General features: G+C 36.3%; 1 protein-coding gene across 2 annotated transcripts in view; it reads right to left on the reverse strand.

The window, feature by feature from the left end:
- Positions 1–26,353, reverse strand: part of LOC133515741 (protogenin B-like) — a 178,603-nt gene that overhangs the window by 151,422 nt on the left and 828 nt on the right. The gene's annotated exons all lie outside the window — the stretch shown is intronic.

The following is a 26,353-nucleotide window of genomic DNA, read 5'->3' on the forward strand; positions in this document are numbered from 1 at the left end:
TAGAATCCATTTATTTATTTAAAAGTGACAATTGGCGCCCAAATTTAAATAAACGTAAACTTTTAGACAGTTGTAGTGTATATGCAAGAACCTGAGTTATAAACTAAAATATTAGGCAGACAGGCAGGTATTATAGATTTCCAAAACTAAAAGAGTGCGTCCTAAAGGGGTGGGAGGAGGTTACCCAGACTACCCAGGACCAGAGTCAGTGGAAGAATATGATTCGAGCCCTACACCCTAACAAAGTAATCTTTACACCTTATAAAACAAAGTCCCCAACGCGTTTGTCTGTATGTTCGCGATAAACTTGAAAATTACTGAACGGATTATCATGCTGTTTTCACCTATCAATATAATCATTCGTGAGGAAGGTTTATGCGTATAGTTTAATGCGCTTTCGTGTAACCCGTAGCTAGTAGGACAAAAAAAAAGTGTTTTGTCCATATTCCCGGCCTGAAGTTCTCAACCAAAAAGCTCAGATATCTCTATCACTCTAATTACGCCTTAATTGGAGTAAAAGAGAAAAATGCTCGAAATTTCTGAGCTTTGATGTTTGCGGTTGGCCCTTAGATAGACGGTGCGTTGTTACAGTGTGTACTACTTATTTAGGTACGAGTCGACCATCTAAACGAGCCTAGCAAATTCTTAAATTCACAGTAGGTAAGTATTTTTAAAAACGAAATACGAATATATTTTGCTTTTGTACTTGTTTCACGTTTATCTAAATGCTATTCCTAACATGAGTGTAATTCCAGGCGGGGTATTAAGGGTTTTTAGCAGTACACGGAAATGGCGGCTTTAATAAGCGATATTTTTATGTTTTGCAAATTATTACTGTCCTTAAGCAAAAACTTAACTACTTACTGTGCTTAAAAAAAAGCGGTGGTGGCCGAGTGGATATGACGTCCGACTTTCAATCCGGAGGTCGCGGGTTCAAATCCTGGCTCGTACCAATGAGTTTTTCGGAACTTATGTACGAAATATCATTTGATATTTACCACTAGCTTTTCGGTGAAGGAAAACATCGTGAGGAAACCTGCATACATCTGCGAAGAAATTCAAAGGTGTATGTGAAGTCCCCAATCCGCATTGGGCTAGCGTGGGGACTATAGCCCGAGCCCTCTCGCATGAGAGGAGGCCTGTGCCCAGCAGTGGGACGTATATAGGCTGAATTATTATTATTATTATTTTTATTACTGTCCTTAAGAGAGAAGAAGGCTTTGCGATCCTATACCCTGAATCCTAATTAAATTCCATCAAATCTACCACTGTGTTTCCAGTAAAATGAAACGTTCCATAAATAGTAAATATATTATTGGCGAAAGAATGCACGTAAATAAATAATTTACTACTAATTTGAAATACAACATTTAAATGCTAAGTTCAAATAATTAGACTTATTAAAAAAGCAGTCCCATAAATTAATACTGAATTTAAACTATTTTGAGGTAGAAATGTTCGTTTTGAAATGGCAATACTTCAGGTCTAAACAACATTTTGTATTCCGTTTTAATACAATAACATTATCGTCACATGTCGATCGCTTCAACATAATATATCACAACATCTTAGGGCCGATACAGACGGACTGCAACCCGACTGCAATTTGTATGGGAACTGCACGCTGACTGCACGCCAACTGCAACGTTGGCGTGCAGTTCCCATACAAGTTGCAGTATGTCTGTATCGGCCCTTACAAGAGTTCAAATAATATATGTATGTATGTATGTCTTATATTTATAGTGTGTATGTATGTTTGTATCTATGTGATATATATAATTATGTGGTTTATAAGTATATTAGATTACTTTTCCTTTTAATTCATAAACTTTTTTTCTGTCTTTTTCCTCTTCCTAGCGTAGTCCCGGCATATTGCCACGGCTCATGGGAGCCTGGGGTCCGCTTGACAACTAATCCCAAGATTAGGCGTAGGCACTAGTTTTTACGAAAGCGACTACCATCTGACCTTCCAACCCAAAGGGTAAAACTAGGCCTTGTTGGAATTAGTCCGGCAAGGCCTACTAAGGGCTTTTTTTTTTCTCTCTCTGCACCAATTGTATTCTCTGTTTAGCCCTATGGTTGACTGGTAGAAAATGCCATTTGGCATTAAGTCCGCAATTGTTGCCGGCGTACATTATTGTATATATTTTGTGCAATAAAGTTTAAATAAATCAATATATTCTAGCTTTATAGGTTTTGCTTAAAAAACATGAAAAAAGAAAACCTAGTTTTTCATTGTGTCAAAAACATATAAAAAAAAACACTTAGAATAGAAAATATTTAGAAGTGGAAAAACGTTCTCTTTTTATATGGACGATAATCACGTGCTTATACTCCACTCTTAAAACTACCTACGTATTAATGATATACTACGTATTATTATTTTTTTTGTTTATTTTGAAACATAATAATATACATCATTACAGTCGAGACCAAAGCACTGTACAATTCAGATTATATAATAGGATTAAATACTAGGAAAAACAGATCACAATCAACTTTCGTCCATCACCTCGCAATACCGCAGACACATCTGATACACAGCCGTCCATCGACTTGCAAACTATTAATTTATGATATACTACGTATTAATGATATACTACGTATTAATGATATACTACATATTAATGATATACTACGTCTCATCGGAAGCTCAGCGCTGAAAATCGTCAGCAACATGCTGAGATGAAACCATTTTGTGACACTTTCTTCTTTGTACATTATTTTTATTCCGTGTTTGTGTATACAAATATAATTAATCATAACAAAACTTCCGTGAGACCCAGACATATTTAATATGTTTAAACGGGTACCTCATGATCATGAAACATGTCGAGCGTTTTCGACTTAAAATACGTGATTGACCCATTTTAACATATTTAATATAAATAATCCTATTGTTTCTATATTATTGACTGACAGGCATGTGAGCATGTCCCACGTTGAATGTAAGACCTTCGCTCGCTCAGTTGGCTATATATAACGTCTGAATTAGGCCTTAGTCAATAATCGACCGAAATACGCTTGTAATCCTTTGGAAAAGTATGAAAGGGAAAGTAAATTGACTCATGATTACGCGAGATTAAAATAATATGTTTGTACACAGAGTTGATAAACAGACAGAAGTAATAAATATAAAAAAACAACATTTATACAGTGAGTCACATCATCATCATCATAAAAATCCATAGGAACATTTATAAATACAATAACCAATACCTGTGTAAACATTACATAAATTACTACTACAATAAAAAAGAGATGTACCTATAAATAAAGTTCTACGGTAAATTATACATTAAATTTGGAGGTAAGATCGTTGCGTTGTATCTGTGACATAGAGTAGAGGCCTATGCTCAGCAGTGGGCGATAAAGGGCTGATATGAATGAATGATGAATGAATGAATGATGACCTGAGACATCATGACAATCACAAGTCAAGTTCACCCTCGAGTTGTGAATGTGTGCGTGTCACCCATAAACACAAGAAAATCGGTTTGTTATGACGATGGATCATCCATTTCTTGTTGTTTTTTATTTGTCCCATTTTCCAGAGGATATTGTCCTGGTATAGTTTTGTTTTAATGTTTATTTAGACGCAACAGGTACATATTTCTTATAACTACTGACTATACAAAATTCATAAACCAATTTGCTCATTCAAGAAAAATAAAGTATGGGATTAATTTAAAATGAACAACAGTCGAATTAGGACAAGGGTTTAATTAATGTTTATTTAACTTTATTTTCATACAATAAATAGGTAATTAGTTCGTCAATTCAAAAGCACTTGGTGTTTAAATTAAATTTAGTATGAATGTTTGGTAAATATTAATGCCAAACAATCGGGTTTAATGGCAACGATTGGCAAGAAAAAATTGTATCTCTGGCTATTTTTCAACTCTGCGTTTATCCTACTTAGGTAGGTAGTAGGTATTTCGTGCGCAAAATTTTATCTGGTTAGGGAAACTAGCAAGGTCGGGGACGACTCTACGAAGCCAAACAAATATATGTTAATAATCCTAGTGCTGAAAAATATAAGGAAAATATTAATAGTCGTAGTTTTGCTGGGAATTGAGGAAAATCTTAATAGTGTTTGCGGTTATGATTATAATGAACTACGCATTATGTGCTTTATGTGTTTTAGGTTATAAATGAACTACTAGCTCTGTGAGTTGGAGACCTCACGAGCCCTAATACACCATTTTGAACAAGAATCCAAAACTCAAGCTATAAATCGATATACTTACGACAAAAAGAAATCGAATCTGTCACAAAAATGTGAAAATGTGGGTAAGAGCCACCCACACTAGCGTCTTTTGAGCGGCGACGAGTCAGCGCTATGGAAAATGGCGTTGGTGCGCAGTTGCGTCGAACAGCAGCCATAGAGTTGACTAGACGTCGACGTTCGAGAGACGCTAGTGAGGGGGTGGCCCTGTGTTCCCAATATTTCGGCACTGTGACAACCGCAGTAACTATGTGGAACTGGGTTATGCGCGAAGCGTCTGGTTGACGTAACTGGTGCCCGAAGAGCTGACGGCTTCCTCGCATAACGTATCGGTATTGCGATACAACGAGGGAATGCCGCCACCATCCTTGGTACAATGCCTACAGGGCCTATTTAAAAAATAAACTAGTTATAGTAATCCTCTGTATAGGTATATCCATTGTGTATATTGTTCCTGTGTAGTTAAAAACTCACATTAATTTTAATAATAACCTACATAATTGACCGAGCAGAGGAGTTCTCCGTTTCAGTTTGGAAAAAACACAACTACACAATCAAATTGTTGCACATTGTTGAGACAAATACTTACCTACATCTGGTACCTAAGATGGACTACTTACCTGCCTAATACATATTTGTACCTATGAACTGCTGTAAAACGTAATGAAATAACCGTATTTGTATTTGTAAAAAAGCTTTCGTATGTCCAGATGTTCTCCACAGGTCACAATTCTCAACCGATTCTCGTCATTTTTGTTGAACAGCTTCGATAATTTGTCGGTTTATGATTTTTTTTATGGCGTTGCCATACATTTTTTTCAGTTTTAAATTGTGCTCGCGAGGTCTATGACTCACAGAGCCACTAGTTTAGCCGAAGACATATCCATAAATACATTAATATTATGACATACTACATAGAACGAAGTATAGAAATAAATTAACATTACCAAAAACCAACTTGGAAATATACAGAAATAGTCCTCATTATAAATGCATAGTTATAACTAATAGAATTCCTGATTATATAAAGCTAGAACCCCAGTTGACAGTATTTAAAAATAAATAAATTAAATTCCTTATTGACAAATGTTACTACTCTGTTAAAGATTTTTTAAATGATAATAATTTATAGCCTATAAAAAAAAGATATTATATGACATGTAATAATTGACCTATAGTATAAGTTTCTCATTCTTGTAATTATTTTGTTAGTTAATTATGTAGGTACTGTTATTAGCTTTAAATAATATTGTATGCCCCTACGGGGTGTCATGGTCTGACTTGTTCGTATATATACAAGACAAGACAAGACAAGAGACGCCGCTCCCGGCCAGGGACATGCCTGCTCCGGTCTAGCCGGCATACCGGGGGACGTAATTTTATGGGGAGTGACACGCTCTTGGGATGGGAGAGGGATAGTTATAATCAGCCGGCTATGCAGCCTAGAGCCAATATTGGAAGGCAGGTGGGGTAGGTTATGTCGTCGAGGGAGAGCGTTGGTGATATGCTGCTCGTCGCTTCCGTGTAGGTCTTCGTAAAATCTTGTATCACGCAAGGTCGATATCACCTTGCGATGTGGTTTGCTCGTCGATTCGGCAGGTTGGTTCTTCTTCGTCTGATTCGCTGTCGGTTTCGTCCAGTTGATATATTTCTCTTGCTGCTTTGATGAATTCGCCTTTATCGTTTGCCATGTTGAGCCACTCAGAGGGGTGCCTGGTGTAATACTCCATGTCCTGTGTTAGTGAGTTTACCCATGTGTAGATTGGTCTGCCGACTTTAAGTTTACTGGCTTTATAGCTATATGCGGCTTCTAGAAGGTGCGGTTTTGGGCGTCTAAGGATGTGTCCTAGGTAGCACATTCGGAGGCATTTTGTCTGACTTGTTCGTATATATAACATCTTAATTGAAATGTACATGACTTCACAATGAATAAATGAAATGAAATGAAATGAAAAAATGTTCGAAAATACATCAGCTATTACCCCTTCAGATCTTTGCACCTAGCTACCAAACACCAATAACAAATCGTCACCAAAAGTACAGAACTCGACAACTGTTTTGCCTTTACGAGACATCATCAATTTTCATCAAGCTTTTCTATTGTTTTAACTATAGTATCACTTTAATATTAGGTGATTACCTACGAAATTGGCGTTTTGTATGGAGAACTTTAACGAAATTCGATTTTTCATACAATGAATTTTGCGGATTATTTTGTGATGGCATTTTCAAACCAAACAAATTTTTGCCAGTAATCTGAGACATTTTTAAGGCACATTTTCTATCTCATTTTTTTTAATCTGTCCCGTCAGAAAAATATAAGTCATTTAAATACTCGAGCCGGTAGCACATGAAAAGAGCTGTTTTCAGGGCGGTATTCTGAATACATAAAACAATAAAAGTAGCAAATAATTGTATGTAGTATCGTTGTTATGTAGCGCACTAATGAAATTAAAAAATACTTCGAAGTTACTATTAAAATAAATAAACTATGACATGACTAATACTTATGAACAAAAACGCCAATTTCATAGGTAATGACCCAATATTATCCATAGCTACTAGCTAAGTTGCTCATATGTTTATTTTAAGACTGTTTGTTTCTCAATAAATAAAAAAAATTAAAAAAAAAATTATGTGCGCACAGGCCAAAAAAAAAAGTCTGAGCACTACCTACCTCTTATCGAACCGTTTCGTCTCATTTTCAAACCCTCACAGCTTTGTCCAGATGAAACGGCCAAGTCATAGAACTGCTCAGCGACGCTATTTTCCATAGCGCTGACTAGGCGCCGACGCTCAAAAGACGCTAATGTAGGGTGGCCCTTAAACCACGCTGTAGGGTTAGTACTTGGTAAGTCAGGGCTTGGCTTTTGCGGAATAAAAACTCTTTTACCGTACAAGCAAAGTCTGAACCGCCAATTTTATATGAAATGTGTTTGATGGCATGGAGTTTTACCAAAAGCCTGTCCTGTTCCATTTCACATATTATGTGTGTAACGTAATAAAACTTGTTTTCTCTCGCCTTCACTTGCCTTATTAGTCGAGTTTGTTGTCTTTCAGCTTGTTGTAATAACTCCGGATATTACGATATTATTCATAACTTAATTAATTATATAAACAAAAACAGGATGTGGTTCGCATCCCGATTTCCGAGTGTTTAGAGGAGCGGAACATGGAATATCGAAATTTGTTATAACTAGTTAGAATGTGTCTAACTAATCTATTACACCAACTGGAGTGTGAAGCAGTGCCACACTTTGTCATTGCATCTCGGGACTCAAACTATATCTAAACTAGCGACCCGCCCTGTCTTTGCACGGGTTTCACAAAACCTTAACAAATTATACACATAAACCTTCCTCAAGAATCTCTCTCTCCTGATAGGTAGGTGAGAACCGTAGTTTTCGAGTTTATCATAACATACATTAGGTACACACATACAGATCGGCGGGGGTCTTTGTTTTATAAGGTGTAGTGATGGTTTAGCGGTTTAAGCATGAAGAGGAAACAGTCATAAAGTTCCTTTCGCATTTGACGACCGGTTTGGCCTAGTGGGTAGTGACCCTGCCTATGAAGCTGATGGTCCCGGGTTCAAATCCTGGTAAGGGCATTTATTTGTGTGATGAGCATGGATATTTGTTCCTGAGTCATGGGTGTTTTCTATGTATTTAAGTATTTATAAATATTTATATGTTATATATATCGTTGCCTAAGTACCCTCAACACAAGCCTTATTGAGCTTACTGTGGGACTTAGTCAATTTGTGTAATAATGTCCTATAATATTTATTTTAAATACTACTAGGCTCTGTGAGCTTTAGACCTAGCAATGAGCTAAAAAGCGCTTAAGTCGTTTATGCCAATTTCCGCCATTTTGAACATTTCCAAAAAACGAAACGAAAGAAAAATTGTGTTTAACTACCGAACCTGGTCACAAAATTTCACGAGTGTTTCATTACAAATTCCATCAATTATACTTCTTCAATTCCTTGAAACTGGGCGTCTCCTAGAACAATAGTAATTGTGGTTGGACATTAGGTATATGTCCGATAGTGGGCCCGGTTGAGTCATCGGCCCCGCCCTGCCATAACGAATGTAAACGTCGATGCCAAACAATGGCCACATGGTTAATGTATGTATGTATACTTGCAGCTATTTAATAAGTGTATATATCCAGCCGAAATGACGATTGTTTGCAGAAAACGAAACGAAAGCTATCATTTCGATACTTTGTACGTTCATCTCAGCGTTTCGTTTCGTTGTCTGCATACGATTGCCATCTTAGCTAAGCCCCAGGAAAGGTTTAGGAATGATCAGTTGGTATACCCTGGCACACCAACTTAGAAAATCAAATTTTCATTGTTATGGGGGTTCAACCCTTTGCGACAAAATTTTTAAATTTGCCGTCTTTTTCTACTGAAAAAGTGGGTGTGCATGAGCATAGTTAGTGGATCATAGAGATTTTCTTGAATGCAACTCGTCCGCGTCTTTCCTGTAGATACCGCAAAGTTAAAGAGGATCTAAAGGTAATTTTTGGACTGCATCATTGCGGGTGGGATACCTTTTTTGAGTAGGTACATATACATTAATGTTCTGTGCACAGAAGTGACATTTTTTTGAAATGTGTTTGACCCTAATTCGGTGATTACTTTAGAAATTCGTTTCAAATCTTTATGAAATTTGGTACTATAGTAATTTACGTTTCCCTCGTAGATATTTTTTGGCAAATTGCGAGGTCACTGTTCGAGAACTGCCAGTAAAGTTAAAGAGTTTACCAGACGGCGAGTTTTTCTCGAAGTGCTGAGCTTTCTTTCTGTAGTTTACTTTTTGTCAGAATTTTACAACAAGCAATAGATTCCAACAAACCAAAGTATCCTATACTAAGTATATACTATACTAAAGTAGGAAAATGTTTAATTTTTTTTACAAGCTTTTATTTAACTTGCAATGTAACTACATGTATGTTTGTACAGCAGTGGCAGCATGGTTCCATTTTTATCACTTGTCTCTATGCCCGTCACTTTCACGCTTAAATACTTGTTAGAACGTGACACGCATGGTGACAAATGATAAAGAGCCGACCATCTTAGCCCTACAGGTACAGATAAATTTGACCGACTTCCCGGTTTCCAATGAAGCTAAAAATATATAAGTCGGGTGACAATGCAATATTATGGTAACATCGAGCTGATTTGATGATATGGAGACAGGAGGTAGTCATAGGAATTCTTCGTTACAACAACGCAACCTAATTGTGTTTGGGGTTTTAGAATTTTCTCGATGAGCAATAGTTACATGTGGAAAGAAAAATACAGGCAGCGATAAAAGCTTGTACCAAAAAAGTTTTTTTGACTAAAACTTATTTAACAATATTTTGCATAAGTGGACATGTATTATAAAGGGATACAGCTAAATTCCTTTATCATTTACGAATATGTAAGGATACGAGTAGGCCTATATACCTAAACATTTTATTTCGCAACAATGGCTCTTTTGTTACAAAAAGTGAAATGATTCATACGAGCAAGGATTTATTTTTAATCACATTTCTCTATTTGGAAATACGGTAATTCTACCCGAATGACCGCCAGGAAAGCTATTTAGAAACATAAAGCCAGAAACAGACAGAAGATTAGGCCATCGCACGGATTTTTACCTTTTCCTGTACAAATATGCATAAGTTTTCGTATGGTTTTTTTTACATGGTTGGACTTGGATTATGTCGGACTTGGATTTACCTACACAATTTTTATAAATAACCTTAACTATAAAACTTAAAACCTAAATCTAAAAACAAATAATACAAATCTTAGGGCCTGTTTCAGGACTGTGTGAAACATTTTGGGCATTGTGAAATTCAGGACTCCTGAATAAGCTACTTTGTTAAGTCATTGTTGGCGTTTTACAATCTCCAAATAAGCTTAACTGGAAGATGAAGTGTAAGATTTGCAGGAAATTTTATCTGGCAGTTAATTTATTTGTTAATTAGCTATCCAATACTTGGACATTGTGAAACAGGCCCTTAATATAAAATACTAAAAACTGACCCCCTGAGGCATGGTGTCGTAGATGCTGGCAGCTTTAAAGGAAACATTATTTTATTTTTTGAAAGAAACAAAACTGCTTTCAATGATATTGTGTACAAAATTTTCGATTTTATGGATATTTTGTACGACATACGAGTGTTACTTAGAGAAATTTTAACATTAACATGAACTGTATAGACTAGTGGAATAAAACAGCATTTTTTTTATTTTTAGGAATTTTTTAGGTGGTTTGATTCCCGGGCGAGTCAAACGATTTTTTTAATTCAGTTTTGTTTCTTTAAAAAAATAAAAGAATGTTTTCTTTAAGTAAAATGAACCGACATAAGGTTTTATTTAAGGCACTTTCGCTCTAGGGCCCATTCATTTTTAGGGTTCCGTACCCATAGGGTAAACGGGATCCTATTACTAAGACTCCGCTGTCCGTGCGTCACCAGGCTGTATGTCATGAACCGTGATAGCTAGACAGTTGGAATTTTCGCAGATGATTTGTTTCTGTAGCTGCTATAACAACAAATACTAAAAAGTACCGAACCCTCGGTGGGCGAGTCCACTTATCCCATTTTTTTCACACTCTCATAAACTATACTATACCACATTTTCATAAACTATAGTCTGACGTTAGCCCGCTCTTAAGGGCCTCTGATTACCAGTTCGCCGGACGATATCGGCCTGTCAGTTATTCGCAAAAGCTGACAATCGCGAATAACTGACAGGCCGATATCGTCCGGCGAACTGGTAATCAGTGGGCACCTCAGTTATTCGCGATTGTCAGCTTTTGTTTAACTAACAGGCCGATATCGTCTGGCGAACTGGTAATCAGTGGGCACCTCAGTTATTCGCGATAGCCAGCTTTTGTTTAACTAACAGGTCGATATCGTCCGGCGAACTGGTAATCAGTGGGCACCTCAGTTATTCGCGATAGCCAGCTTTTGTTTAACTAACAGGTCGATATCGTCCGGCGAACTGGTAATCAGTGGGCCCCTTTATGGACGTTTGGAGAGATTTATAACATATGAAAATTAAACAAGAACATTTGCAAGGAATGCGCTTTATTAGGCCATTTGCTTTTAGACTTACTGTTTTTCAAGATTTATCTTTTAGGGTAAAACTAAGGCTCGTTCAGAAGCCATTTCATTTCAAATTACGTTCTAAAACGGCATATAATAATTTTCTTTTGTGAATGTTACAATAGCATCCTGTTAAATTGCCAGACAGGCGTTTTAAAGTTAAAATAACTTGTGATGCTTAGTGTAATTTCATAGTTTGACAATTAAAATAACACTTGCATAGTCCGGGATATCAAAATCGCTGCAGAGTCTACATGGTTAATGTATGTATGTATGTATACTTGCAGCTATTTAATAAGTGTATATATCCAGCCGAAATGACGATTGTTTGCAGAAAACGAAACGAAAGCTATTATTTCGATACTTTGTACGTTCATCTCAGCGTTTCGTTTCGTTGTCTGCATACGATTGCCATCTTAGCTAAGCCCCAGGAAAGGTTTAGGAATGATCAGTTATGCTAACTGTATACCAATGCAACCCTGGCACACCAACTTAGTCCGAAAATCAAATTTTCATTGTTATGGGGGTTCAACCCTTTGCGACAATTTTTTTAAATTTGCCGTCTTTTTCTACTGAAAAAGTGGGTGTGCATGAGCATAGTTAGTGGATCATAGAGATTTTCTTGAATGCAACTCGTCCGCGTCTTTCCTGTAGATACCGCAAAGTTAAAGAGGATCTAAAGCAAATTTTTGGACTGCATCATTTACGGGTGGGATACATTTTTTGAGTAGGTACATATACATTAATATTCTGTGCACAGAAGTGACCTTTTTTGAAATGTGTTTGACCCTAATTGGTGATTACTTTAGAAAATCGTTTCACATCTTTATGAAATTTGGTATTATAGTAATTTACGTTTCCCTCGTAGATATTTTTTGGCAAATTGCGAGGCCACTGTTCGAGAACTGCCAGTAAAGTTAAAGAGTTTACCAGACGGCGAGTTTTTCTCGAAGTGCTGAGCTTTCTTTCTGTAGTTTACTTTTTGTCAGAATTTTACAACAAGCAATAGATTCCAACAAACCAAAGTATCCTATACTAAGTATATACTATACTAAAGTAGGAAAATGTTTAATTTTTTTTACAAGCTTTTATTTAACTTGCAATGTAACTACATGTATGTTTGTACAGCAGTGGCAGCATGGTTCCATTTTTATCACTTGTCACTATGCCCGTCACTTTCACGCTTAAATACTTGTTAGAACGTGACAGGCATGGTGACAAATGATAAAGAGCCGACCATCTTAGCCCTACAGGTACAGATAAATTTGACCGACTTCCCGGTTTCCAATGAAGCTAAAAATTTGCATAGGTACATATATAAGTCGGGTGACAATGCAATATTATGGTAACATCGAGCTGATTTGATGATATGGAGACAGGAGGTAGTCATAGGAATTCTTCGTTACAACAACGCAACCTAATTGTGTTTGGGGTTTTAGAATTTTCTCGATGAGCAATAGTTACATGTGGAAAGAAAAATACAGGCAGCGATAAAAGCTTGTACCAAAAAAGTTTTTTTGACTAAAACTTATTTAACAATATTTTGCATAAGTGGACATGTATTAGGTGTGTGCAAAAGTTCTACCCGTTTTTCAAATAACGAATTCCAAGTTAAAAAAAAAAATGGTTACGCAATAGTAAAACGATCCAATATTGCGTCATAATATTCTAGGAGAAACACGTCGTAACAAGCCTGCGCGTACACATTTCTAGCTTAGTATTAATCAAATCGTTGAGGGGTCAACATGTCGTGTGGCAAGGACCACATCCGACACTGTTTACTTTACGAGTTCGATAAAGGTCATAATGCTGCTCAAGCTTGTCGAAATATTTGTGAGGTGTACGGGGAGGGTACTCTGGACGAAAGCACATGTCGTCGTTGGTATCGAAAATTTAGCGAAGGAGATAAAAGCTGCGAAGATAAACCGCGATCAGGACGGCCTTCAAAGTTTTCTGAAAAAGATTTAGAGGACGCTATATCAAACGATGAGCATGTAACTGTTGAGGAATTATCAGAGAGGTTTTCTGTCCATAGAACTACGGTTGAAAGACGGATGCATGAATTTGGTTTTATAAAAAAATTGGAGAAGTGGGTGCCACATGAACTCTCGGAAAAGAATCGAATGGACAGATTGAATATTTGTTGTTCTTTATTATCGCGTCAGAAAAATGAGTGTTTTTTGGAAAGAATTGTAACTTGTGACGAAAAATGGGTCAGTTATAAAAATATAAAACGTCAAAAAATTGTATGTCGAGCTGGAGAACCGAGTTCATCGGTCGTTAAACCAGATACGCATGAAAAAAAGAATTTGTTAAGTGTTTGGTGGGATTACAGAGGAATTATACATTGGGAGTTACTTCCCCCTAATCAAACGATCAATGCTACTTTGTACATCTCACAGTTAGAGAAAGTCAATGAAAAATTAAAAATTAAGCGTCCAGTTTTATGTAATCGCAAAGGTGTCATTTACCACCATGATAACGCTAGACCACATTCAGCTTTATCAACTCAAAAAAAGATAATGAGCTTCGCCTGGGAAATCTTACCTCACCCTCCATACTCACCGGATCTCGCACCCACCGACTACCATCTCTTTCGTTCATTACAAAACAGTTTGACGCAGAAAAAATTCGATAAATATGAACAATTACAAACGGCTATACAGCAGTTTTTTGATTCTAAATCCGAAGATTTTTATAGAAAGGGAATCTTTTTATTACCAGCAAAGTGGCAGAGTGTTATAGATAACAATGGATATTATATTGATTAATAAAGGTCTTTTATACATAGATATTACTTTCATTATTCTATCCACTGAAATCGGGTACAACTTTTGCACACACCTAATATTATAAAGGGATACAGCTAAATTCCTTTATCATTTACGAATATGTAAGGATACGAGTAGGCCTATATACCTAAACATTTTATTTCGCAACAATGGCTCTTTTGTTACAAAAAGTGAAATGATTCATACGAGCAAGGATTTATTTTTAATCACATTTCTCTATTTGGAAATACGGTAATTCTACCCGAATGACCGCCAGGAAAGCTATTTAGAAACATAAAGCCAGAAACAGACAGAAGATTAGGCCATCGCACGGATTTTTACCTTTTCCTGTACAAATATGCATAAGTTTTCGTATGGTTTTTTTACATGGTTGGACTTGGATTATGTCGGACTTGGATTTACCTACACAATTTTTATAAATAACCTTAACTATAAAACTTAAAACCTAAATCTAAAAACAAATAATACAAATCTTAGGGCCTGTTTCAGGACTGTGTGAAACATTTTGGGCATTGTGAAATTCAGGACTCCTGAATAAGCTACTTTGTTAAGTCATTGTTGGCGTTTTACAATCTCCAAATAAGCTTAACTGGAAGATGAAGTGTAAGATTTGCAGGAAATTTTATCTGGCAGTTAATTTATTTGTTAATTAGCTATCCAATACTTGGACATTGTGAAACAGGCCCTTAATATAAAATACTAAAAACTGACCCTCTGAGGCATGGTGTCGTAGATGCTGGCAGCTTTAAAGGAAACATTATTTTATTTTTTGAAAGAAACAAAACTGCTTTCAATGATATTGTGTACAAAATTTTCGATTTTATGGATATTTTGTACGACATACGAGTGTTACTTAGAGAAATTTTAACATTAACATGAACTGTATAGACTAGTGGAATAAAACAGCATTTTTTTTATTTTTAGGATTTTTTTAGGTGGTTTGATTCCCGGGCGAGTCAAACGATTTTTTTAATTCAGTTTTGTTTCTTTAAAAAAATAAAAGAATGTTTTCTTTAAGTAAAATGAACCGACATAAGGTTTTATTTAAGGCACTTTCGCTCTAGGGCCCATTCATTTTTAGGGTTCCGTACCCATAGGGTAAACGGGATCCTATTACTAAGACTCCGCTGTCCGTGCGTCACCAGGCTGTATGTCATGAACCGTGATAGCTAGACAGTTGGAATTTTCGCAGATGATTTGTTTCTGTAGCTGCTATAACAACAAATACTAAAAAGTACCGAACCCTCGGTGGGCGAGTCCACTTATCCCATTTTTTTCACACTCTCATAAACTATACTATACCACATTTTCATAAACTATAGTCTGACGTTAGCCCGCTCTTAAGGGCCTCTGATTACCAGTTCGCCGGACGATATCGGCCTGTCAGTTATTCGCAAAAGCTGACAATCGCGAATAACTGACAGGCCGATATCGTCCGGCGAACTGGTAATCAGTGGGCACCTCAGTTATTCGCGATTGTCAGCTTTTGTTTAACTAACAGGCCGATATCGTCTGGCGAACTGGTAATCAGTGGGCACCTCAGTTATTCGCGATAGCCAGCTTTTGTTTAACTAACAGGTCGATATCGTCCGGCGAACTGGTAATCAGTGGGCCCCTTTATGGACGTTTGGAGAGATTTATAACATATGAAAATTAAACAAGAACATTTGCAAGGAATGCGCTTTATTAGGCCATTTGCTTTTAGACTTACTGTTTTTCAAGATTTATCTTTTAGGGTAAAACTAAGGCTCGTTCAGAAGCCATTTCATTTCAAATTACGTTCTAAAACGGCATATAATAATTTTCTTTTGTGAATGTTACAATAGCATCCTGTTAAATTGCCAGACAGGCGTTTTAAAGTTAAAATAACTTGTGATGCTTAGTGTAATTTCATAGTTTGACAATTAAAATAACACTTGCATAGTCCGGGATATCAAAATCGCTGCAGAGTCTAACTCTACACAAGTATTTTAATTCACTTTGGAAATTGTATGTTGTAGTACAACGTATAACAAAAATAGTGGGAATTCGTTTAAAAAGTAGAAGAAACATTTTGACACGAAATTTTTTTGGCTTTTGTATTGAAAGGTTGGCGGAGTTGGACGGCCTGCCCCATAGATTTTTTCACGGGGTTTTTTTCTTGTGGTTCCTAATTAAAACACAATGTTACACTAACATTATGTTTTTGTAAAAATATACCTTATTCATTTATTGACAATAACAATATACATAATGGATATATACAGATGATTACTATAACTAGCTTATATCTAAAATAGGCCCTTGAGGCATTGTACCAAGGATGCTGGCGGCATTTCCTCGTTGTATCGCAATACTGATACGTTGTGCGAGGAAGCCGCCAGCTCTTCGGTCACCAGTTACGTCAACCAGACGTTTCGCGATTGCTCCAAAAAACTTGTGCGCGCTGGGACCCCATGGACCTAGTTTTTTTTATTTTTTTATTATTATTAATGTCCACTTTCTCTAAACATATGAAAGATATCGGTGAAAAGTTAACTTAGACGGAGGTTTTGCAATAACCTAGGCATACGTTAATACCTATTCTAGGTAAGTAGTTACTCTATCTCGCGATAGCACCGCATCGATCCCACAACGGCATCAAATTCCGATACTTAATCGCCAAAACCTAAATAATTGCCTATTCCAAGAACCCCGCGAGAGCGAGACAGACGAACTCGTTTTGCAAATATTAATTGTTCAAACCTAAATGAGTTAGATCTCACGCGTGCAAGGCATCCATGTTCTTGCGCCATTTTTTCACCCAAGCGACTAGACGCGTTGGAACCAAACGTTTTTCATTGCCAGGTGTATTATACCTTAGTACTAACCGAAAAGAAAATACACGCGCGTTCAAAACATTCATTAAGCGAAAAACAAAGGCACGCAAATGCCACATTGCCGTTTTTGGTCAATAGACGCGTAGTAGCATCATTGGCGTAGTTAATTGTCGATTACTGAACCTTATGGTAGTATAAATAGGGTGTATGACTGGTCAGTGTTGTTAGTACGAAGGTTCGGCGCGCAGGGGCCCCTGACCTTGCCAGCACGCGGCGCGCCCCGCGCCCCGCGCCCCGCACTACGCTACTCTGATTTCCACCAGGTTTATTTTCTATCGATTTGGATATCGAACGGAGTTCGCCCATGAGAATTCGGTAACAATAAACTTTAAATATTGAGCTATTACGACGTTCAAGGATTTGCGATTATTTCCACGGTTTTACGATGTATTAGATACGTTTCGATTCGCCGGGAAGCCGATGCGAATAAAATTCCAATCTAATTTCAATAGTAACGTCGCGTTTTTTAGAATAAAGTTAAACCCGGACAAAATGAACAAATCCAATTTCGATCAATTACAATAAGCTACATTCGGACTAACCTAACTCTGCCAGTCTGCACAGACTTTTCAGTATCAGAGTGAGGAAATGTCTTCATAAACCTATCAGAACATGACATCTCCACACTTGTGACAGTTGTGACGTTAAACTCGGTTCGGGGTAAGCTTATTAGACGGACTCTAGTGCAAGGCTCCGAAACCGGTTAAATTTCTAAACCGTTAACATGTACTTGGCTTGGCTTGGCCTTTTAATTTCGATTTCGCTCGAAAAACCGTTATTTTTAAACCGGTTTTAATGAGAACAGTTCTTGTCAAATTAACCGGTTTCGAGCGATAAAAATCGGTTACTTCCTATGTCGGCGTCTGTTTACGTGCACACCAACATGCCGGCCGGCTTTCGTCGCTCGTCGAATAAACCGTTTTTTTTAGGTTATAATAAAGTTCTTAAAACGTTCGCGTTCTTATAAAAGTTCGGAGGAAAACCGAAATAAACCGGTATTCTTATAAACCGGTTTCGAGCCTTGCTCTAGTGTCTCTAGTTAGCGCAAGTGTGTTCACATACATGACTCGACATGAGTAATGAATAATATTTGACTAGTTTCGGAATATAAAAGTCTTTTTGGTCATTCGTATCGTATCCTATTTCCTCCATCCATCAATTTAGGCCCTGTATTGTGAGCGTTTGGCTCGATGCCATACATTTAATTCAGGATTACGCCACAACTTCTACTTGGGATCCTTACGTATATCAGATGATAATAGCCAACGCCCGCGACTTTATACCCACAAAATTCGTATTTTTTATGATTTAAGATAAAGATAGTTTATTATTCAAGTAGGCATATTACAATGCGCTTATGAACGTCAAATAAAACTATAGGAGGCAAACGAGCAAACAAATTGCCCGATGATAAGCAAGTACCATCGTCCATGGATACCTGCAGCATCAGAGTGCAAGTGCGTTCCCAAACTTTATAATTTTGAAGGTTTGAAAGTCGTATCGGTCAGGGAATACCGCGGGCGACAGTTCATTCCACAGTTTAGCTGTGCTAGGCAGGAAGTTTCTGGAGAAACGCACAGTTGAGGACTGCCTACCATCTCAGTGGTGAAGATGGAAATGTCGCGCAGAACGATGGTGGAAAGCGGCAAGGATTAATCCAAACAATTCCTCAGAGCACTCCCCGTTCATAACTTTCAATCGTCCTGTCTCAGAATCGTGTGTAATTTATAGGTTTTAAATTGTTATTGTAGGTAGTTGTTGTAGATTTCCAGATTTTTTGCACAGGTTATTTTTCAAACTAATCATTTCCTGTTCCGTCATACTTAACTTTTACTATATCTCAATTCAACGTCAACTCGGAAATCGTCAAAATCCTTTATTTTTATCCTTCCTGTTGATCCCATAGTGTTTCATTTACATATTTACTGTGATTTATATACATATTTACATCGCAGATTATGACTAAGAGTTAAAAACACCCAGCATTTACGATTACGAACCCCTTTTCAAATTTAAGAAATTTAAATCAGTTTTACTGTCTCGTAGGCACGGGCGGAGTGAAAAAATGTACGGTAAGGGCAACTGCAGCATTGTCCAAAAATCCGACGTAATAGTACATTACTATAGAGGACGGGAAACGAAGGGTTGCAGGCCAAGTAGATATAGACGGCCGAGCGAAGCGAGGTCGGATAGGGAGACGCGGCCGGCAACCCCGTTTCCCGCCGAGATTTGTATAGTGTTTTTCTCAAACTTGCAATGAAATAATAATAAAAAAAGGATGATGATGATTGATTCATGTCTTAATGTGATAGGTTATTCCGTGCGTGGGGTATTGAAGGGGAACAAAAATGTAATTATTTTTGCGCTATCACACACGCCATTACGCTTTTTTCTTTTTTGCGTTTTTGTTGATACCGAATGGGGAACGAAAATTTGATTATTTTTACGCTACGACGCACGGTTTAGGAAATACAGCTCTATAAAGATGGGCTGTATCTCCTAAACCGTGCGTCGTAGCGCAAAAATAATGAAATGTTTGTTCCCGTTTGAATTCCTGAAATAATATTTAACAAACACAAAAAAGAAAAAAAAAAACACAAAAAAGATTTTTTTTTTAAAGCATACTGGCAGAATATTGCTTATAGGTTTTTTACGGTTGAATGCCAAGACGTGCCATAATTTGACGTTTAAAAACAAAAGAAGGTTGCCTTACAGGCCTAGGTGTGTAAGGCTGTATGAAATTCCTTTATATGTCTTCTTCACTCATCGCACCTGATATGTAGTATTTCCGGACCTAATTTGAAGTAAGTCATGTCAACATTTCATTACAAGTTTGAGAAAAAATCTTACCAATACAGGTTTCGTTCTCGACATTTTCCCCCTCCAAAACATAACCAATCTTAACGAAATTTTGGGAACGGAATGAGAAAGAAATTATTTCTGACCCTTATAATTTTTGCGTTTATTTTGTATGCTAGGCGTATGTTTACGGCTCATTTATTTGGCCGTTTAGCGCTGTTTGAAATAACCTAGCTCTTTTAAAAACTAGAATCAAAAATCAAAAAGTAAAACGTACAGACACAGGTACTGGTATAACTCATAAAATACATATACATAAAATATATTCATCTAGGGCCAACATACAGACAGGAAAATCTCTAAAACTTTTCTCTTCATCCTAGCTTTATTTTTCATTTCTAACATAAAGTACTTTCAACGGGAAAATAATAATCGTGAAACGACTCAACAAAATTAGACAAAGCTCATTAATTAAACCTTATTATTCTATTATTAATCAAAATGAATAATTCAATGTTATCGATTATATTAAAACAACCTTGAATACATGACACGTTTAAAATTTCATGGTTTTCGACGTCTGCTGGCTTTAGGTGATCGCGTTTATGTTGTCTGTCATCGTAGACATCACTTTTTAAAACGGTTATAGGATTTTCTCTATTCGGCGCTTTCCTACAATTGTTAAACTTAAAAATTACTTATTCTGCCTTCCATGTTTCTTCAATACGTACTGGTTGTTTCTTCAATACAACATTTGTTGTTACAACAAAACTGGCTGACATTGAACCACACTAACCACAGCTTAATATATTAACAGTTATCTTTTGAAGAAATAAGTATTAATCAGGCAATATGAAGATCACATCATGACATCACATAATGATATCTTCAAACATCGCAACTTTGCCCATCTATTGTCGTTTATGCTGTCTATTGTTTCATATTAGACTACACTGGCACGGCACGTGCAAGTAAGCGTAAAACAAGTTTTATATTAATGGATACGTCTCATCTCTTTAAGAAGCGGACCAAAAAGTCGGAACCGTGCAGTTTTGCATACACGTGATCTATATTTACTAACTTTTAATATTTAACACATATTATTAACAAGACGCACGTTTGTTATACTATAATATTTCCTTATAATACCTCCTTACTTAAGTGGGCAAAGTTGCAAAAAAATCTTTCATAGAAATATTATATAAATTTTGACAAGGCGCACGTTTGTCATACTATAATAATTTCTTTAAATTGAATATTTTTTTCCCTTTGGGGGGCAAAGTTACAAAAAATAAACGTTCATACAAACTACGATTTTTTTAAATGTTCGCGTCATTAATATCAGACAGTGAACTGTGTCTTAGCGCAAAGTAATAAGCTTCTCCGAGCACTAGCGAGTAGAGCTCACCTGAACAATTAAATAAATAAGTGAATTATAATAAAAATGTACTTATCTATTAATCTATTATTTCATTTCATGTAGGTAAATAATGCTGGTACGTCTATAATTATAATAGTTCGGTTAGCAAGATTTATTTGTTATCTTACACAAATCAACCTAGTCCCACATTAAGTTCAATACGACTTATGTTGTAAATAATACCACTGGCCCTGCGTCTACGCTCTACAATTTATTAGCAAACCGTTCGGTTCAACCTTGATAATAGTCATCACACGGTTTTTTACCGGACATGAGTAAAAAATAAGCATGGCCCCTTTTGGCAAGCGATGAAATACGTAGAGCAGAGTGATTACTGCCGACTATTATTTGGTGCGGTGTGAGAATTAGAACTGTCAATGGAGCCAACACTTAATTTAATCCCATCAAAAACGTAACATGTAGAAAATCGCGGCCCAAAAAGTTGTAAAATCGAATGTGGTACAATAATAATTGATTATTTCATACAACACTATAAAATAACATAAAATTACAATTACAATGAAGCTGAAGCTATAAATAGATTCATTGTTAAATATACTAACAAATTAATTGTCATTTTCGTCCAGGTACACAGCTGTCCAGTGCTTTAAGATCTTATTGCTCTGAGTGGTATAACCAAGTCCGATGGTTTATTCTTACTTATCTATGCAAGCATCTATCTCACAACTTTGTCATATTAAATTGTCATCAACTTAGTTAACTAACAACATGTTATAATGGCGGTATCAATATTAGACATTTAATTTTTAATAAATACAACGACAATTCCATCACCGATAGTACCATCTATGTATAGCTTTGGCCCAATATCAAATGTAAAAGGTTAATTGTAGATGCTACTTTTCTAGATTCCATTCACGAACGGGAGCATCGTTGACAATGGTCTCTTTTTACGCAAGGAATTCGACAATACCATAAACAATCACAATGACAATTATTTGAATGTTAGTATGTCTCACGACAGTTTAAATCGACAATTATTTCCTTTCTCATTCCTTAAACAAGAAGTCACAATCACCATCTTCAATTATCTTAATACCTTCCAATATAATATATACATATAAACTCTCAGTTTCTTTTGAAACCTGATTGTGGTAAGATAATATTTGATCGCACATAGTTTGAGATTTCATTGATTTAGATATATTTATGACCTAAGAGATTAAATGTTCTTGTTCCTAGACAAGATTGTTGTTTCGACTTAGTCTTCCAAATGGTATCTATTCTATCAGATATTTAAGAAATAATTTTATTTAGTCCCCTTGGTTGTAGTTTAATGTTTTCTCTCTCTCTTATTTGCAAAGATTCTCAGCAGAGATGATTTGTTTATCCAGCACTTTATCAAAGACATCAGATACTAGAACCTTGTAATCGTATACCAATAAAGCAGAAGATGAATTCAAACATACACAATGCGTCGTCCAGCGTGATTGAGGATTCCTATTAATTTACCACGAGTACCGTTGTATACGAGCTTGTCCAAACCTGATTGAGGTTGACACTTTTTATTGAAATGCCTGTGTCCTTTATTTCTGACGCGTTGTTACTCAGAGTCGTTGCAAATCTCTCGTCATCATTATCGGTGCTTCGCTGCTGGAAATAGGCCTTCCCTAACTCGATCATCGTTCATAATTAATGTCAATATCACTTAATTGATGGTTAGATGATATCAATCGAATAGCAGACAAATATCAATTATTTGACTTAAATCTACACTAAGCAGTGGATGGATACATATACAAATTCATCGATCATAATTATCACAATGTAATAAATTGCATAACATTCTCCAAAAGATCAAAATAATATCTGGAATATCGCATTTTCTTTAGTTTCTGCATATTTGATACCTCTGTCACGCATCAAAATACTTAGCTTTTGTTTACAACTTTGTTTCCTTCCTGATCTGAAGTTCATATTAAGACCATCACAGACGGAGCGATAAAATACCAAAGACAACTTATACCAAGGCATCTTACGATATATTTTACGTACCATTTGACAGAGTTCACACACGAAGCTATAATATAATATCCCAAATAAATATACCAAAATATATCGCAGGATATTTCTTCTCTGTCACAATGTAAGTGCTAAACAGACAGCGATATATATTTTGTTATCGTTGGTGTTTGTGGTGCTTATTAGCTATAGGTATAATACTATAAGATATCTGTATTATATATATATTATTGCTCCGTCGTCTGTGACGGTCTTTATAGATATTGTGTTCTTTCAGGTTTCAGGTTAGGATAGGATAGGGTATAGGTACTCGCGGGCTTGGTTTCCGCAACACCATACAATAAACGCCATATAATTGCGCCTATTTTGCGTGGTGGGTTGTTGGCACTACTCTTGCCAACCCAACTGTACCAAGAAGCCTAGCACACCCTTGATGTTGCCGACGACTTCTGGGAGAGACCCCGGCGAACCGAGGTGTTGTGCTCGGTACTCTGCCAACACTGGGCATTCGAGAATAACGTGAGCGGCTGTCTCTTCTGCCTCCATGCATGCTCTGCAGAGGGGGCTATCTGTAACACGTAGGGTTAACAGGTGCTTGTTTAGTGGTGCGTGGCCAGTTATGGCCCCAGATTAAGATATTATATGTATAACTAATAACCGCATGGTATTTTACAACTTTAATTTTCAGTGATGCAATTATAGTATTAAGTTATATAACTTTGCCCAGGAAGCATGGGCAAAGTTATATAATCCTTTATTATTTCTTTCTTTATTTTTCTTTTACATGTCAGAAATTCCCACAATTAATATTTCTGGCAATTTTCTTCTATCCATCGACGTAAGTCATCCTGGATTGCTTCCCACACTAAATGAGGTTATCGCCTACATAATAATAGATAGCCTAGATAACGCTTTTCCCAAGTAAAACAACAATGGAACACTTAGCCGACACGGCTCGCGTTTCTGGCCGTTATGGGAGAATATCCTATCAATTACCACACCAGAAATATGTATACAATTATCACCTTTATCGCAATGATATTACATATCTGTGCCGTTGAACAATAGCGAATCTAAAACTTAAGTGAGGTGAATGTCAAGGATATCCATTAACGCCTGAACTTGGATCACTTTCTGTAAAATGAGATTTTGTTACTTCTATTTGACCTGCATTTATGTATCAATAATATGCGAAGGCCTCATACAATACTACCTATAACAATTCACCTTTTTCTTGTATCTTTGTTAAATAGTTCCTGAGACATCCTTATAATTACATCGAGTGTGGTACCCAAATTTTTCTCATCAAGATCTTTCCAATTAGACTGAAAATTATTGGCCAGTGCTGGTGTCCCTTTATCTAGGTTTGTTTACATTTGGAAGATAATTTTCAATTACCGCTTTTTGCCAACGGCTGATATTTGGAAGTTTGGACAGTAGAACAAGAATTTTGAATAAGGTCTTAACAGTTAATAAAAAACCTATCCCAATTCAAACTCGAAATATGATCACCACTAATGTCAGAATAAAGACATTAAAATAAAATTTAAGCATATTGTTCTACTTCATGCCAATTTTATGTTGATAATATAATTAATATCGGAATAACCTACATCTATGTAAAAACACCAAATTTGTTGTTTATTCTGCACGCATAAATAAATGTAGGTAGGTGTATGTCATTACTAACTACCGTATCTTCAATTTTCTCTTACTGTATTTCCCTCATATTTTAATGCCAAAATTGATCCAATTTCGAGCTTTCAGGCGGCGAGATCTCAAACGAGTTATTCAACCTAATAATTCTTGTTTGTGAGTCACTTAATATTAAGATTTAAGTACGTAAATAACGTTGGAGGTTAGATCTAGGTGCCTTTGAAGCAAGTCCCCGGGAATCGGGTTCCACAAATATTGAGATATATAAGAATCATTTCATTAGGTACCTACCTACTATTAGTCTAACTTAGATTTTACACTTGGAAATGGTTACAAAGATTGTGCCACTTAACTATAATTAATCAGTTTCTTTAGAATGTCTTTGCTTAGGAGAATCTACATAGAAATTGTCCTATTTAGGCACTTCTAAACTAAGTTTCATATGTTGGATGAGGATGACTTTATCCACGTGATAAAATAACCGTGATATTTTAACACCATACAACTGATGACAAGCTCTGTCTTCGTCACGCTATCATGTAGACAACAACGACCATCATATCGATACAGATCATTAACACCTTAGTGAGAGGTTTCTTGACGTTCCAAATTGATAGGGAGCCGTTGCATTGTAGACGAAGGGCAAAACGTTTTCGATGATCATTTGCAGTTTCATGCAGTTGATACGATGATATAGATAACTCCTAATGAGATTACTTTTCTTGACTACTGATTTTAAGGTTGTAGAAGAACAAGTGTAGATGCTTAGCACTTCGATAGAGATACAAATAAAAACACAAAAGGTAATGGATTATTTATTATGATTGGTTTTACAATGTATTATGTAAACTATCATTCTTCAGTGGGTTATGATTTTACATATAACACATAAAATATCTCAATAGAGTCCGTCTAAACTAACTTTGCAGCGACTTGAAAGGAACAAAGTGAGAGAGTTATAAACGTCTTTAATGACATTAATGATGACATCGTCATACTTTGTCAAAGCAAAGTCATGCAGAGTTAGCTTGGTCCGACTTTATATAATCAAATTCTTCAAACAGATTTCACCCCCTTAAGTAAGCGCCCACTGAGTGTATGTAGATCCGATGATAATAAAATAATAGTAATTTGCTTTGGTAACAATAAAACCTGTATCACCTATAATGGATAAGTAATGATTTGCTATCGAATAATGAATCAGATTGCTATTGGCATGAGTAATTATCAAGCTACCTGTTTTAGAAGTTCAGCTATTATGTTATGAGTAAACAATTGACTACTCTCAAGTCAATGAGCGAGTATTGAATTTGAAGAGGTATGTGGGTATAACCAAGTAATAGGAAACTTTTGATTATTGTGAACTTTCGAGGATATGACTTGAAAACAGACTTAAACTTCACAAATATAAATGTGGGTAGGTACTTTAGGTGTTTACCTAGAAATAAAGATAATCACAAACAACGTCTACGATTTCCATAAAGAACCGGCAGTGAATATATTC

Source organism: Cydia pomonella, chromosome 3, assembly GCF_033807575.1.
Source record: "Cydia pomonella isolate Wapato2018A chromosome 3, ilCydPomo1, whole genome shotgun sequence".
NCBI lineage: Eukaryota > Metazoa > Arthropoda > Insecta > Lepidoptera > Tortricidae > Cydia > Cydia pomonella.